The following is a 15,589-nucleotide window of genomic DNA, read 5'->3' as shown; positions in this document are numbered from 1 at the left end:
GGAGGAACATTGTCGGTGACCGCAATCGTTGACTCAGGAGCCTGTAGTTGCTTCATCGATCTGACTTTTGCCCTCCGGCAAAAAATCCCTCTCCAGACCAAAGAAAGGGGGTTCAATATCTTCTTGGCAGATGGGTCTCGTATAAAATCAGGGGTGGTGGACCAGGAGACACCACCCATTCTCACCACGATGGCAGACCATCACCAGGAGTTCCTCCGTTTGGATGCCATCGCATCCCCCCTTTTTCCAGTCATTCTGGGCCTCCCTTGGCTGAGGGCCCATAACCCCCAGATTGACTGGGAAAAGGGAACAGTTCAATTTTGCTCACCCTACTGTTTAAGTCACTGCCACGTCACAGGATCCGTAGTCCCCCGGTTCCTCCTGTGCTTGGATGGTGACACCGATCTTTCCCAGGTTATTCCCCCGGCCTACCATGACTTCTTAGACGTCTTTAGTAAGCGAGGAGCTGACGTTCTCCCTCCGCACCGTTCCTACGACTGCCCCATAGACCTCCTACCCGGATCTGAAATCTCTTTCGGCCGTATCTTTCCCTTGTCCGAAGCAGAATCGGGAGTACTGAGGGAATACATTGATGAGAACCTTCGGAAGGGATTTATTCGTCCATCCACATCCCCAGCCGGGGCCGGGTTATTCTTCGTAGAGAAGAAGGACAAGTCATTACGGCCCTGCATAGACTACCGTGACCTGAACAAAATAACGGTAAAGAATCGTTATCCTTTACCCCTAGTCCCCGAGCTCCTCCAGAGATTGAGATCGGCAACGATATTCACTAAGTTAGACCTGCGGGGGGCCTATAACCTTGTCCGTATCAGGGAGGGGGATGAGTGGAAGACGGCGTTCCGTACGAGATTCGGTCACTACGAGTACTTGGTGATGCCGTTCGGGCTCTGTAATGCACCGGCGACCTTTCAGCACTTTATCAATGATGTTTTTCGTGACCTTCTTGACATTTTTGTGGTGGTTTATTTGGATGACATCTTAATTTTTTCCCCTTCACTGGAGGTTCATCGGGGTCATGTGATACGGGTATTAGAACGGTTGCGTCAACACGGGCTATACGCAAAGGCAGAGAAATGCTGTTTCGAACAGCACGAAACCACATTCTTGGGACTGGTTCTCTCTTCCGCGGGGGTCGCGATGGATCCCCAGAAAGTCACGGCGATCTTAGATTGGCCAATACCCGCCGACAAAAAGGGGGTACAGCGTTTCATCGGTTTTTCCAATTTTTACAGGAAGTTTATTAGGAACTTCTCCGGTCTGGTCTCCCCGATCACGCAACTGACGAAACAAGGGGTCCGCTTTAAGTGGACTCCCGAAGCGCAGGCAGCCTTCGAAAAGCTCAAAGAATTGTTCACCTCTGCTCCCATTCTCTGCCATCCAGATGCTTCTCTCCCATATGTGTTGGAAGTGGACGCCTCCGAAAATGCTGTAGGGGCGGTTTTGTCCCAAAGGAATGGTACCAAGGAACTTCTGCACCCTGTGGCGTTCTTCTCCAGGAAGTTGACTCCAGCGGAACGCAACTACGACATTGGAGATCGGGAGCTCCTGGCCATTAAAACTGCTCTAGAAGAATGGAGGTATTTACTGGAAGGAGCCACACACCCCATCCTAATATTCACAGATCACAAAAACCTCGAATATTTGAGAACGGCAAAACGACTGAGACCTCGCCAAGCGAGATGGGCGCTTTTCTTCTCTCGATTCTCATTCCATATAACGTACCGACCCGGTACTAAGAACACTAAGCCAGACGCTCTGTCCCGCATGTTTGAGGACCCCGACGACGCTGTGCCACCCGACACCATCTTACCTTCTGGGAGTTTCCTCGCTCTACAAACGGAACTTCGCTCTCGACTTCTTGATGCTTCTGTAGGACTACCAGTTCCGTCAGAATCACCCCTCCAGAGCCACGGTGGGCTAATTTGGAAGGAAGACCGGATCATGGTCCCAGAAGAAGTGCGAACCCTGGTTCTAGGGCACTGCCACGACCATCCTATGGCGGGCCACTTCGGGGTAACGAAGACGCTGGATCTGCTACGGCGCTCGTTCTGGTGGCCAGACATGATCAAGGACTGTGAGCAGTACGTCCGAACGTGTTCCACCTGTCAAAGGAACAAACCCTCCAGGAGCAGGGCATGGGGATTGTTACGTCCTTTACCCATACCCAAGCGGGCTTGGCAAATGATAGCCATGGATTTCGTGGTCGAACTTCCACCATCCCAGGGCTACACTGCAATAATGGTGATCGTTGACCGCTTCTCAAAGATGGCACATTTCGTGCCCCTGGAGAAGACCCCATCAGCACCGGAAACGGCACGGATCTTCATCAAGGAAGTGGTTAGGCTTCATGGTGTTCCCGAAGATATAGTATCAGATCGGGGGGTTCAATTCACCTCCAGATTCTGGAACGCCTTGTGTAAATCGCTGGGAATCAAGCTGTCGCTTTCATCCGCCTACCACCCACAGACCAACGGCCAAACTGAAAGGACAAACCAGACGCTGGAACAGTACTTACGGTGCTACACATCCTACCTTCAGGACGACTGGCTGTCGTTGCTGCCTTCCGCGGAATTCGCGTACAACAACTCGAGTCACTCAGCCACGGGTCAATCCCCGTTCTTTTCCAATTATGGGTATCATCCCACATTCCTCCCTGATCTGATGCCTGAGAATCCGGTACCAGCTTCTCAAGACATCTTGAACTTCTTTTCTGTCAATAACAAGACAATTCAGGAAGCCATCGCTAAAGCCCAAGAGGACAGTAAGAGGGCATTCGACAGAAAGAGAAGAGGAGAATTACTGCTTCAACCAGGGGATCAGGTTTGGCTGGCAACGACCAACTTGAAGATGCTATGTCCTTCAAGGAAGCTGGGACCCAAGTTCATCGGCCCCTTTCCGGTAAAACGAGTGGTTAACGAGGTGGCCTACGAGCTCGAGCTTCCGCAGACCTTCAAAATACATCCTGTCTTCCATGTATCTCTCCTGAAACCTTCCAGACCAGATCCCTTCCCGGACCGTGAATCCAGACCTCCCGAGGCAGTCACTATAGGTGACCAGGAGGAATTTGAAGTGGAGACTATCCTCAGTTGCCGAAGGAGGGGGGGCCAGACACAGTTCCTGATAAAATGGAAGGGGTATGGCCCTGAGGAGAACTCATGGGAAACCGCCCAGAACGTCCACGCACCCAGGCTCATCCGGGAGTTTTTTCGTGCTCACCCGCGGTGGAGAGATCAGTGGGGCTCCCGGAGGGTGCCCATTGGGGGGGGGCAATGTCAGGGACCACGGCTCCAGGGTCCGCGATCGCGGCTCCGTCCCTCGCGCATGCGCGGTGGCGGCGGCGGCTCGCGCCGGGACACGGGCACTAGGTCCCGGCGAGCCGCAGATGACAGGACGCCGCGCATGCGCAGTAGGAGCCGCGGGCGCGCCTCAGGCGTCCAATGACAGCCGGGGCGCGTCCTAGCCGGCCAATGACAGTGCAGGGCGCACTATTTAAAGATGCCCTGCACTGTCACAGATTGCCGCAAGGTCTTCTGTGATCCTGAGTTCCTGCACCTATCCTGTGACCCTGTTTGACCCTGACTATTCTGCCTGCTCCTGCGTTTGACCCGGATTGTCCTGACTACTCTGCCTGCTCCTGCGTTTTGACCCGGATTGTCCTGACTATTCTGCCTGCTCCTGCGTTTGACCCGGATTGCCCTGACCATTCTACGGATTGACTTCCCTGCTGACCCTGCGTGTGACCCGACTACTCTCGCCTACCGATTCTGTACCCCGCTTACCCCCACGGGCCCACAATCCGTTACTACCCTGCTGGGGCCGCCATCCTCTTCATATCTGGCTCTCCCGGTACCTGTCCCCAAGGGTCTCCTCAGCCACTGGCGGGCCTGCTCGGAGGTCGTGACCTGGCCCGGGACTGTTTCAAGTCCATCCCCACCATCAGGGGCTCTGGTGAAAGCACAGCCCGGGCTTAGACCCCACGCTCTGAGTAGGTCTGTCAGTTGGCAGCCTGAGGCACCACCTGGCGGATCATAACATAAGGTCTATATTATGATTATTATCATTCAGATAGAACATATATTCCTTTAGACATATTTCATCACCTCTCCATAAAATTAAAATATCATCTATATATCTCTTATACAAGAGTAGATTTTCATGCATGTTGGTATAAATGGCATCTAATTCCCATGTGGACATAAAAAAATTAGCCAAACTAAGGGCGGCTGAACATGTAAGTGAAATTTTTTGTACTGGATATTTATACACATGTCCATTATGTTTTGTGGTTGTGAATTTTAAAATAAACTACTACATTATAAGACTTTTGCTATTGTCGATGTTCTTCTGTGATTTCCATGGGCAAAGAGAGTGAAGAGCTATTAGTTCACCTGGAGTATTTTTTCTTGGAGAACAGCTTCATTGTCTACAAAAGCACATTTGCTGTTCTATTTATTTAAACAGCAATTGGATCTGGTAAGGGCGCATTTAAACTAAGGTTGGGGTAAAACATCACTAATGCCAACATATGAAGATAAATCACAGAGCAGAAGATTGTCCTTGAATTGTTGTGATAATATTTGGACGGTTCACTCCTTTTGATTCACTTAATTATCACGGGTGTTGTGGTTTATTTTCATTAATATTTTTATCTATATATATTTTTAAGTGCTGCAAACTATTATTATGGTAATGGAGAAATTAATTCAACTTAATAACATAACAAATGAATACATAATAATAATTTTAGTTAAATTGAATATAGCCAATCTTCCGAAATAACAAAAGAATAACAGACCTAGATAGATTCGGAAAAACAAATACATACTGTTAGGACATAACGAAATGTTCTGAAAATGAATAAATTCTAACAATGATTATGATGAAATAAATTGATTAACAAGACGAATGAAAATTGAACCAAAACAAATTTTTCCGTCGTGCACATCTCTAGAAAACATTTTTAATATATATCTCTCTAGGAGCAGAACTCTCCACACTAAACACGTTTCTGCTAGTGTCAGATTAAAATAGAAGGTGCCAAAACTGCTGATTTTTGGTGACTTAACAACAGCGAGCGAGTTTAAAAAGTAAAGCAAATTCTGTGCTGTTCCTGCATCTCTTTGACACAGAGCAACAGCTTTTCATATGACAGATTTACTTTAGCAGAAATAATCCTTCTCCCTTCAAACACAATGAGGACAGATATAAAAATACCTGCAATTCACAGCTTTGTACATGGAGTACTGGAGACTAGCTGGCACATTAAATGGTAACAGAAGGCCATAATTTCTTTACTACATCTCCATAGAAGTAGGTATAAGCTTATCACAAGTGGGGGTTAATGTTTAGAAGTTCTAATTAAACAGTGATATCAACAGGAGGAGGATGTGAAGTTATCATGCAGACATCTTCACACATTTTCTATCAGACCAAGTACTGAAGCATCATGAATATTCAGTAGGTATAGTGATGTAGGCTTTGATCAGTTTACAGGCGTCCTTTAGAAATTATTCATTTGCCACAGCTTATAAAATATGGAGAAACAATTTACACTATTTCAGTGGAATAAAATAGCATATAACTACTCAAGGATTGTTTGATGTAGTGATAAAAAGTGTAGTATGGAGCTCCACAGCTGCATCGTTTTCAGGTGGCTAGGCCAGAGAATTTATGGTTCTTTTGTGCTGTAACAACTTCATGTGCTACATGGAACTTCTGCAAATTGAGTAAGAAATGCTACATGTTAAATGTCTATTTCAAGATGTTACAAGTGGTGATAATATTTGTAACAAGTACCAGAACGCTGGTCTTTTGCACTTCTTTCTCACAGGGGCGAGTGCGGACCACCAGCAGATTGCTTCTGCTGTGAACTGTCACAGCAGAAGCCGGTTTGCAAGTCCTGGTGAACGGATGTTCCCCGGCAACCGCAGATCATCAGGCAGGGAGGAACAACAGAGCTCTGCCTATGTAAATATCTCTGTTCTGACAGGGGGAGTGATCGATTGTGTTTCAGAACAGAGATGGGAACATGATCCATCACTTCCCCTTGTACTAGTACCACCTAGTGTACACCAAGCACATAGCTAGGAACACACTTATCCCTTTGATCACCCTAGATGTTAACCCCTTCCCAACCAGTGTCATTAGTGCAGTGAACAGTGTATATTTGTAGCACTGATCGCTGTATTAGTGTCACTGGTTCCCACAAAGTGTCAGTCAGTGTAAAAATGTCCATCACAATATCCCGCCATAAGTCGCTGATTGCTGCCATTACTAGTATTAAAAAAAAAATTAAATTCCAGTATATGTCCCACAGTTTGTAGATGCTATAACTTTTGCGCAAACTAATAAATATACGTTCATTGGGATTTTTTACCAAAAATATGTAGCAGAATACATTTTGACCTAAGTTTATGAAGAAATTTTAAATTTTTTTTATTAGATATGTTTTATAGTAAAAAATAAAGAATATTGGGGTTTTTTTTCAAAATTGTCGGTCTCTTTTATAATGCAAAATGTAAACACCGCAGAGGTGATCAAATACCACCAAAAGAAAGCTCTATTTGTGGGAAAAAAATTACATTATTTAATCTGCATGACTGCGCAAGTGTCAGTTAAGTAACGCAGCGCCGTATTGCAAAAAAAAAAAAAGGCCTGGCCATCAAAACTTCCAAACTTGTTGACAATATTTGTGGCCGCCCGCGACTTGTCAATGAAGTGTACAGGGCTCAACGGCCACATTTAGTTGCTCACATAATTGCCTGTGTGAATAGTGAATGTAGCCTTAGGCTACTTGAAGGGCTCGTTCACACTTGACTGTTTTACCAACTCTTGCCAAACGCCCCTATAGAGTTTGGCAAGCATTGGTCCGGCGTTTGCGGAGCGTTTTTTAACGCTTGGCAAACGCTCCGCAAACGCTGCATGTGCAGTTCAGCGGTGGTTGCTAGGCATTTGCCGAGCATTAAAAAAAGGCACTAAAATGCCTATAATGAAGTTTGAATGGTGTTACCACTCCGAAAACGCCCCGTAACCGCACCGCAAGCGTGGCACCATAGACTAGAATAGGAGGCTTCAACGCCTCCTGACTCGACCAGAGGTGTCCGTTTTGCCGCGCCGCGAAGCTAACGCTCCCGTTAGAACAGCACCATGTGCTGCAATGTGCAGAATTGTCTGAGGCATTTGGGAAGCGGTAAAAACGCTTCCCAAATGCCTTTCTGCCGCCTGCACACAACGCTAGTGTGAACGTAGCCTAACACTGAGGAGTTTTTGCTTTAACAAAAGTGCCTGTAAAGCTCAAGGAAAACGCTTCCCTATATATGTGAATCTATATCTATGTATGTTTTCACAGTGAGGCATTGAGGTGTATAAAAACTCCTTCTTGCAGCATCTTTGGGGCATATTTGGGGAGTTAAAAAAAGACCCAAAAATGCCTCTTCCCATTGAAATCAATGGAAAACGCTTGAAAAACACTTGAAAAAGCACCACAAAAACGCCTGAAAAGCACATCTGAGAAGCATTTTTGGTGCAGTCAAGTTATGTGTCCTTTAAAAATGCTCAGAAAGCGCAGTAAAAACGCCTGTGCATTTTTGCTGTGTTTTTGCGGTGGATCAGTGTGAAAGCAGCCTTATAGCAGTGATTTCAAGCAGTTTTGTGAGAGATGAATCCAATCTATGACTGGCTCATGAAGCCCTGACCATCTGTAGCAGTGACAGATTAAACTCTGTGGAGGCCCCTAGACAGTCAAAACCTTGGGGCCTCCTTGCAGGTTTCTGGTGGTTTCTCATGCGAGTGCTCTAGTAGGATAACATTGAACTAAGTAATGTGCATGTTGGCCGCTAGATGAAGATGAACATTACTGCTGTACATGTATGTGTGTGGCACCAAAATGTTTTACAAACTGACAGCTGAAAGAAGATAGTTTTTAAGAGACAAATTGTAATGTAAACCTCATGTCCATGGTTTGTTGGCTTTAGGTTTTTATTGGGTACATTACATTAATACCGTATTTTCCATGTAGAGTCTTTAATGTAAAGTTTCCATTTCTTTGAATTAATTAATTTTTTTCTATCTTTTGTAAACAATTTAAGAAAGCTTCATTGTAATTTTCTTTCAAGATCAAATCAATATTATTTTGTCATTAAATGTTCCAAACATCCTGTCATTGGTTGAGCGAAACAGGTTCTGGCATTGGTTTAAAGTCCTCATATGAATTGAGGATCAAATGACTGGCCTTGCAATTGATTAGCAATTCTTTTTGGCATATCTGGATTCAAGTTAACCTCCATTTAACCCGATAAGAATATTAATCCTATTGATATTTAACAGCAGAAAAATGCTTCATGACATTTCATTTCTTAGGATGCCTTATGTGCTTGGATTTCTGTAGGAATGTGTCAGTTATCATCAGTGAAGTGCTGGGTAAAAGTTAGAGAGCCCCAGGATGTCATGAAATCTAATCGAAGAAGCCCAGCTGCACAGGGCCTGCTTGTGTTTTTACACACAAGAAAAAAAGAGCTCCTGCATAGCCCAGTATAGTTGAAAGTACATGTTTTTTTTTATTATTAAGAAGAAGAAAAATTACATCTCTAGGCCTCTAGGCATTGGCCGCATCCTTCCTAAATAAAGATTATAGGTGTATAAATACATTAAAATCATGAAGGGAAAAATTGTAAGTGTCAAAAAAGAAACAACACCCTACCCCCCACCCCCCAAAGAAAGAAAGAATGGATTCAGCTGTAAGGAGTTTCAATGGATTATACAGTACATGGAAGACCTATTTGTATCCAAAATTGCACAAGGATTCAAATAATCTGGAGATCCAATCAATAGATGACATAAAGAAGTAGTTTTGAGCAGTCCTGAAACAATTACCGGAATATTGTGAAATAACCACGTCTATAGATCAGTGAGAGAAAAAAAAACTGGCATAGTGCTGCCAAAAGAAAAGAAAACTAGTGGCGATCTTTATATAACGTGTGTGCCCTCCACCCTCAAAATTAGTGTAATTTGGAAAATTAGTTCAATAGATTTTTTTGTTTCTGAGTAAAACACTTTTTGAAACAATTTTTTTATGAGAAATGTTCAACATACTGTATGTAAGTTTGAGATTGTCATTTCTAGCCACATAATGGAGATTATGTATAATTTTTTTATTATTTATTGAGGGGGGAGCTGCCATATAGATGTGTATGAGTGAAAGTTCAATGTACCTGTATGCAGAATTTTTTTTCCCTCAGGGAATATGTGCAGGTACCCCCCCCCCCCTTTGAGTCACCCTTTGTCTCCATCCTCTACCCACCTCTGAGCATCATCCTTTAGTTCCACCCTCTACCCACCTCTCAGTACTGCCGTTTTTAGAGAATACAGAACCATTCATTTTGGGGTGCTAAGTAATTTGTATTAATTGTAATTTGAATCCCCTCAACAATAGATCCCCCGAGCAACAATAGACAAAAGATCTTGCAGCAGCCAGCAACAATAGACTTCCTTCAACAGTAGATCCCTCCCAGCAACAAAAGTCCCCACCAGCAACAATAGATCCCCACAGTGACACCAGATCTCTCAGCAGACAACTACGATAGACCCCAGCACCCCTTGCCATTGCATACATTCAGTGCTGGAGGTGCCAGAACTGCGTTGCCCCATAATTCTGCTGAAAAAAAGCTCTGTCTGTATGTCCCGATTTTAGCGATAATAAAGCATAAATTATGAGATATATAAATGAAAACATTTCACACACAAATGTGACACACACTTAGATTGCATAGCACAGGCTAAAAAATTAAGGACATCATGGAAGAAGTAAAGCATATAAACGAACTAGGAAATCTTAGAGCAATGCTGCACAAAAAGACCACATCAATGTGATTAGAATAGAGCGTGTTATCAGTGTGCCTGAATATCAAACTAAGGTATACATGGAGCATTTATTAAAAGGAAAATTCTGCGCCTGGATATTGAACGTAGACATCTCTATATGAATGGAGCATTTTGGCCTCATTCACACAAGCAGCTACAGGCAGCAATAAAACCAGGCAGCTGAGCCACAGTTTAGGCATCCCCTGGTCACCTACCTAAACATTGACATCCAGCCAAGCAAAAAGTAAACAGCATGTTGCATTTAGTGGGCGTTACCACAGCCAAACGCAACCAATGTAAATCTATGGGGCCGCAATGCAACAACGTGCAACGCATACGATTGTGGCAGTGCGTTGTTCAACAGGTTACATCAGGCGGCGAGAACATGACATATTGCCTTCTCACTGCCTGTCAAATGTTCTCTGAACAGTGATCCAAATGTGGATCTCTCCAGATGGCACAGCACATGTAAACGAGCCCTTGCTCAAAAAAAAAACTAAATTGGCTGTAATACCAAGTCATAATCTGCACCTGTGTGTACATATCCAACAGACTTCTTTTCTGGTAACATTGTGTTTGAAACCAGGTACATTTCCCATGATTTCATTGATTGCAATATGAATAATGTGGTTAAAAAGTCATACACTATTTTGGCAAAAATATTGGGATGCCTGCCTTTACACGCACATGAATTTTAATGGCATCCCAGTCTTAGTCCGTAGGGTTCAATATTGAGTTGTTGTTCCCAGTTGCTTCCACTTTGTTAGAATACCACTAACAGTTGACCGTGGAATATTTAGTAGCAAGAAAATTTCACGAATGGACTTATTGCATAGCTGGCAACCCATCACGGTACCACGCTTGGATTCACTGAGCTCCTGAGAGCGACCCATTCTTTCACAAATGTTTGTAGAAGCAGTCTGCATGCCTAGGTGCTTGATTTTATACACCTTTGACCATGGAGGTGATTGGAACACCTGAATCCAATGATTTGGAGGGGTGACCCAATACTTTTGGCTATATAGTGTATATCCGCTTGCTAACTCATTTTTAAGTCCTGCGCCACAGTATATCTATCACGGCTGTACATCTCTAGTGCAATTCCAAACCAGGTTTCTAAATTAGGGGGTACTGTGCACCGGCATTTGAATGTTTAGTAAATCAGCTCAAATATCTCTTCACTAAGACATAGTATAAAAAAATGTAAGAATAGGCAAAATATGCGGAACAAAATCCATCGTTCATACTACCACAACCGGTATTCCTTTACATATTAAATGCAGGTCCTGCCAGGATAAGCAATGTACTCTGGTGTGGCCTGAACATTGCAGTGCAAAACCATACCCAGTGAACACAGGCAAGCATACAGTCTTTAGGACCAAACATCCTATCTGCAAGTTGTTGGAGGTTCATTTACTTGGATGTTAACCATCCTCTATTCCAGGATTCTCCAAACTGTGACCCACAGGATGTGACTGGATGTGGTCCTGTGCTTGTCTTTATCTGGACCTTGGGATACTATTCCTTCCTCTGACACCAAAAATTGGGATTATATGCCCCACTGACACCAGAGATGGAAAACTAATTCTCCCACTGACACCCATTATTGGGCACTATAACTCCCACTGACGTTATGATGGGGTACTATTCCTACCACTGACACCAATGATTGGGCACTATTCCTCCCACTGACATAATATTTTTACTCTCACTGACCACCAAGCCTATGGCATTGCTTACTTCTACTGATGCCAGGGCATTTTCTACTCCCACTAGCCACAGTCCCAAAGTTTGAAGGGAAGTAAACTGGCCCTTTGTTTCAAACATTTACAGACCCCTGTTCCACTTGATAGGTCTAGAGCAGTGCGGCAGAGATGTGTGAACCACAAGTGTGGCTGAACAGAATAAAATTCATTTGTAAGGTTATAAAGTGTTACTAAACCCACAACAGTAAAATCAATCTGTATATGCAGTAGAGCATGCTTGTTATAGTCACTGTGGAACCTAAGGGGTTATTCCTCCACATTGTGCAAAAAGATGTTTGATCCTGACTTCTCATATTCTCCCCTTATTCTACAATCCCCAATCCATTTGCTGATAGTACAGAGCTCTAGGAGTCACTCTGCACATGTTTAGTGTGTATGGCTAGAGTTTGTTTTTATCTTTGGGAGAGTGCATGTGTTCAGCACAGGGCCAATCAGCACCGTCCAGAGGGTCAGGGTTCATGCAGCCTCATAGGACAGTCAGATCAGAATGAAAACTCCTCCTACAAGCTTTCAACCAGTGCTCTGCTGGACACTGACAGAAATCACAAGACTGTGCTAACTGCTGATGATAAAAAGGTATTTAGCAGTTTATATTTACTAAAATAATTGCACTTTCATGTTCTGTGTACTGTGGGAAACCAGATATAGTGAATGCAGGGTTCTGGGTTTAGTAACACTTTAACATACTGTATATGCATTTCAACTACTTGTTTAGCAAACACATTTTTCTGTTATAAACATTTATATAAAAATTTTCCATTTGGACACCACCATTGTTTATGTTAAAAAAGAGGGGTCAGGGTTTAGTAGGGTTTATCCCTCTTTTCCATGCTTTCCATACACTTAAACACTACTAATGCCCAAGTGTAATATTTATAAATCATGTTGGATATCAATGCAGAGGCATGTTACCAGTGAAATTTACTGTATTTTCCGCTCCATAAGACACACCTGACCATAAGACGCACCTAGATTTTAGAGGAGGAAAACAAGAAAAAAAAATTCTGAACCAATGGACTGCAGACATAGTACAGGAGAAGACCAGAGACTGCAGACATAGTACAGGAGAAGACCAGAGACTGCGGACATACAACAGGAGATGACCAGAGACTGCGGACACAGTACAGGAGATGACCAGAGACTGGGGACACAGTACAGGAGATAGTACAGGAGATGACCAGAGACTGCGGAGATAGTACAGGAGATGATCAGAAACTGCAGACATACAGTTGTGGCCAAAATTATTCAACCCCCAATGCTGTAAAGGGGTTTAGGGACTATAGTGTACATTTGGAATTGTATTCAGAATCAAATCCTACAAGGACGTTGTAACTACCCAAATGCAACTAAAATGACATCAATTGTTTATGTAATACAGTAGTAAATGGTTCTTATGTGGTTTCTTCATTGCCACAATTATTCAACCCCTTAAAGACTACCACTCTGAAGAACAGAGGTTCATACAGGTGCTTTCCATCAGGTATTGAAAACACCTGTGGATGTCACCGAGCAGCAATCAAGCATAATAAGCACCAATTAGGCAGCTTTAAAATGACTGTGATACTCAGCTCCTTCTAGACATTTACTGGTGTGGTTACAAACATGGTGAAGGCAAGAGAATGGTCCAGGAAGACAAGAGAAGAGGTGATTTCTCTTCACAGGAAGGGCAATGGCTATAAGAAGATTGCAAAGATGTTAAACATACCAAGAGACACCTTAGGAAGCATCATTCGCAAATTCAAGGCAAAGGGCACTGTTGAAACGCTACCTGGTCGTGGCAGAAAGAAGATGCTGACTTCGACTGCTGTGCGCTACCTGAAGCGTAGAGTGGAGAGAAGTCCCCGTGTGACTGCTGAGGAACTGAGAAAAGATTTGTCAGATGTGGGTACAGAAGTTTCAGCCCAGACAATAAGACGCACACTGCGTAATGAAGGCCTCCGTGCCAGAACTCCCAGGCGTACCCCCTTGCTGTCTCCAAAGAATAAGAAGAGTCGACTGCAGTATGCCAAAAGCCATGTGGACAAACCACAAAAGTTGTGGGATAGTGTTCTGTGGACTGATGAAACAAAATTAGAACTGTTTGGGCCCATGGATCAACGCTATGTTTGGAGGAGGAAGAACAAGGCCTATGATGAAAAGAACACCTTGCCTACTGTGAAGCATGGTGGAGGGTCAATCATGCTTTGGGGCTGTTTTGCTTCTGCAGGTACAGGGAAGCTTCAGCGTGTGCAAGGTACCATGAATTCTCTTCAGTACCAGGAGATATTGGATGGAAACGTGATGCAGTCCGTCACACACCTGAGGCTTGGGAGACGTTGGACCTTTCAACAGGACAATGATCCCAAGCATACCTCCAAGTCCACTAGAGCATGGTTGCAGAGGAAAGGCTGGAACATTTTGGAGTGGCCATCGCAGTCACCAGACTTAAATCCGATTGAGAACCTCTGGTGGGACTTAAAGAAAGCAGTTGCAGTGCGCAAGCCTAAGAATGTGACTGAACTGGAGGCCTTTGCCCATGAAGAATGGGCGAAGATACCCGTAGATCGCTGCAAGACACTTGTGTCAAGCTATGCTTCACGTTTAAAAGCTGTTATAACTGTAAAAGGATGCTGTACTAAGTACTAAGATTGAATGTCACTTGGGGGTTGAATAAAACTGATAATGCTGTGAGCACAGAAAAGACATTTGTGGTTATTTCATTATAACTGTTATGTTATATTTGTCTGACCTACAAGTGCCTCTTTAATGTAAATGTAAGCAAGATGACTGAATGATCAAAAGCAATGTCAAACTGGCCAAAACACTCAATTTCAGTGGGGGTTGAATAATTTTGGCCACAACTGTAGTACAGGAGATGGCCAGAGACTGCAGACATAGTACAGGAAATGACCAGAGACTGCAGACATAGTAGAGGAGATGACCAGGGACTGCGGACATAGTACAGGAGATGAACAAAGACTGCAGACATAGTACAGGAGATGACCAGAGACTGCGGACATACTACAGGAGATGACCAGAGACTGCAGACATAGTACAGGAGATGACCAGAGACTGCAGACATAGTACAGGAGATGACCAGAGACTGCAGACATAGAAAAGGAGATGACCAGAGACTGCAGACATAGTAAAGGAGATGACCAGAGACTGCAGACATCGTACAGGAGATGACCAGAGACTGCAGACATAGTACAGGAAATGACCAGAGACTGCAGACACAGTACAGGAGATGGCCAGAGACTGCCGGCATAGTACAGGAGATGACCAGAGAGTGCAGACCTTTGGGGGTACCCAAATTTGACAGGTACCCGCTCCCACTTCCGTGGAGTTGTCCTCCCCCCCTCCCTCCCCGTAGTCTTGTGGGACACGTGATAGGTCCCACAAGACTACGGGGCCATTCACAAAGCGCAGCACTTCTCGCGCATGCGCAGTGGGCACCCAGCTGTGAAGCCGCAAGCTGTCACAACCCGGTGCACACACTGAAGATGCCAGTGAGAGAAGATGGCCAATGGAAGCAGGACACAGCTGGACCAAGGAACAGGTAGGACAAAGGAGCGGGTTCTTCTGCACAGTAGAGCTGAGTGGCTGGCCCGGTATTCTAACACGGTGGTGGCGATGGGGGGAATACCAGGCCTACCACTCCATAAACCGCACAGACATTTTCCCCCATTTTTTTGGTGGAAAAAAGTGAGGCTAATTGAGCGAAAAATACGGTATTTTATGGGAAAAATCTTCAGATCTACCCAACTGCCATTACAAAGCAAAAAAAAAAAAAAAAATCAGTGTTACAAGTGCCAGATGGATTCACCAAACCAGGGAATAGGGGTGGGGTGAAGACACAGACTACTGTGGATAAATAGCTCTACTGGATTCTTTATGACAGCTTTTTTCAACCAAGGTGCTTTTTCTTGTGTTTTTAGGGGTGCCTTGGCAAAATGCCTAAAAAG

Source organism: Staurois parvus, unplaced genomic scaffold (genome assembly GCF_062004578.1).
Source record: "Staurois parvus isolate SC_StPar_1 unplaced genomic scaffold, SC_StPar_1.0 ptg000234l, whole genome shotgun sequence".
Classification (NCBI taxonomy): domain Eukaryota; kingdom Metazoa; phylum Chordata; class Amphibia; order Anura; family Ranidae; genus Staurois; species Staurois parvus.
This window is presented reverse-complemented; position numbering follows the sequence as displayed.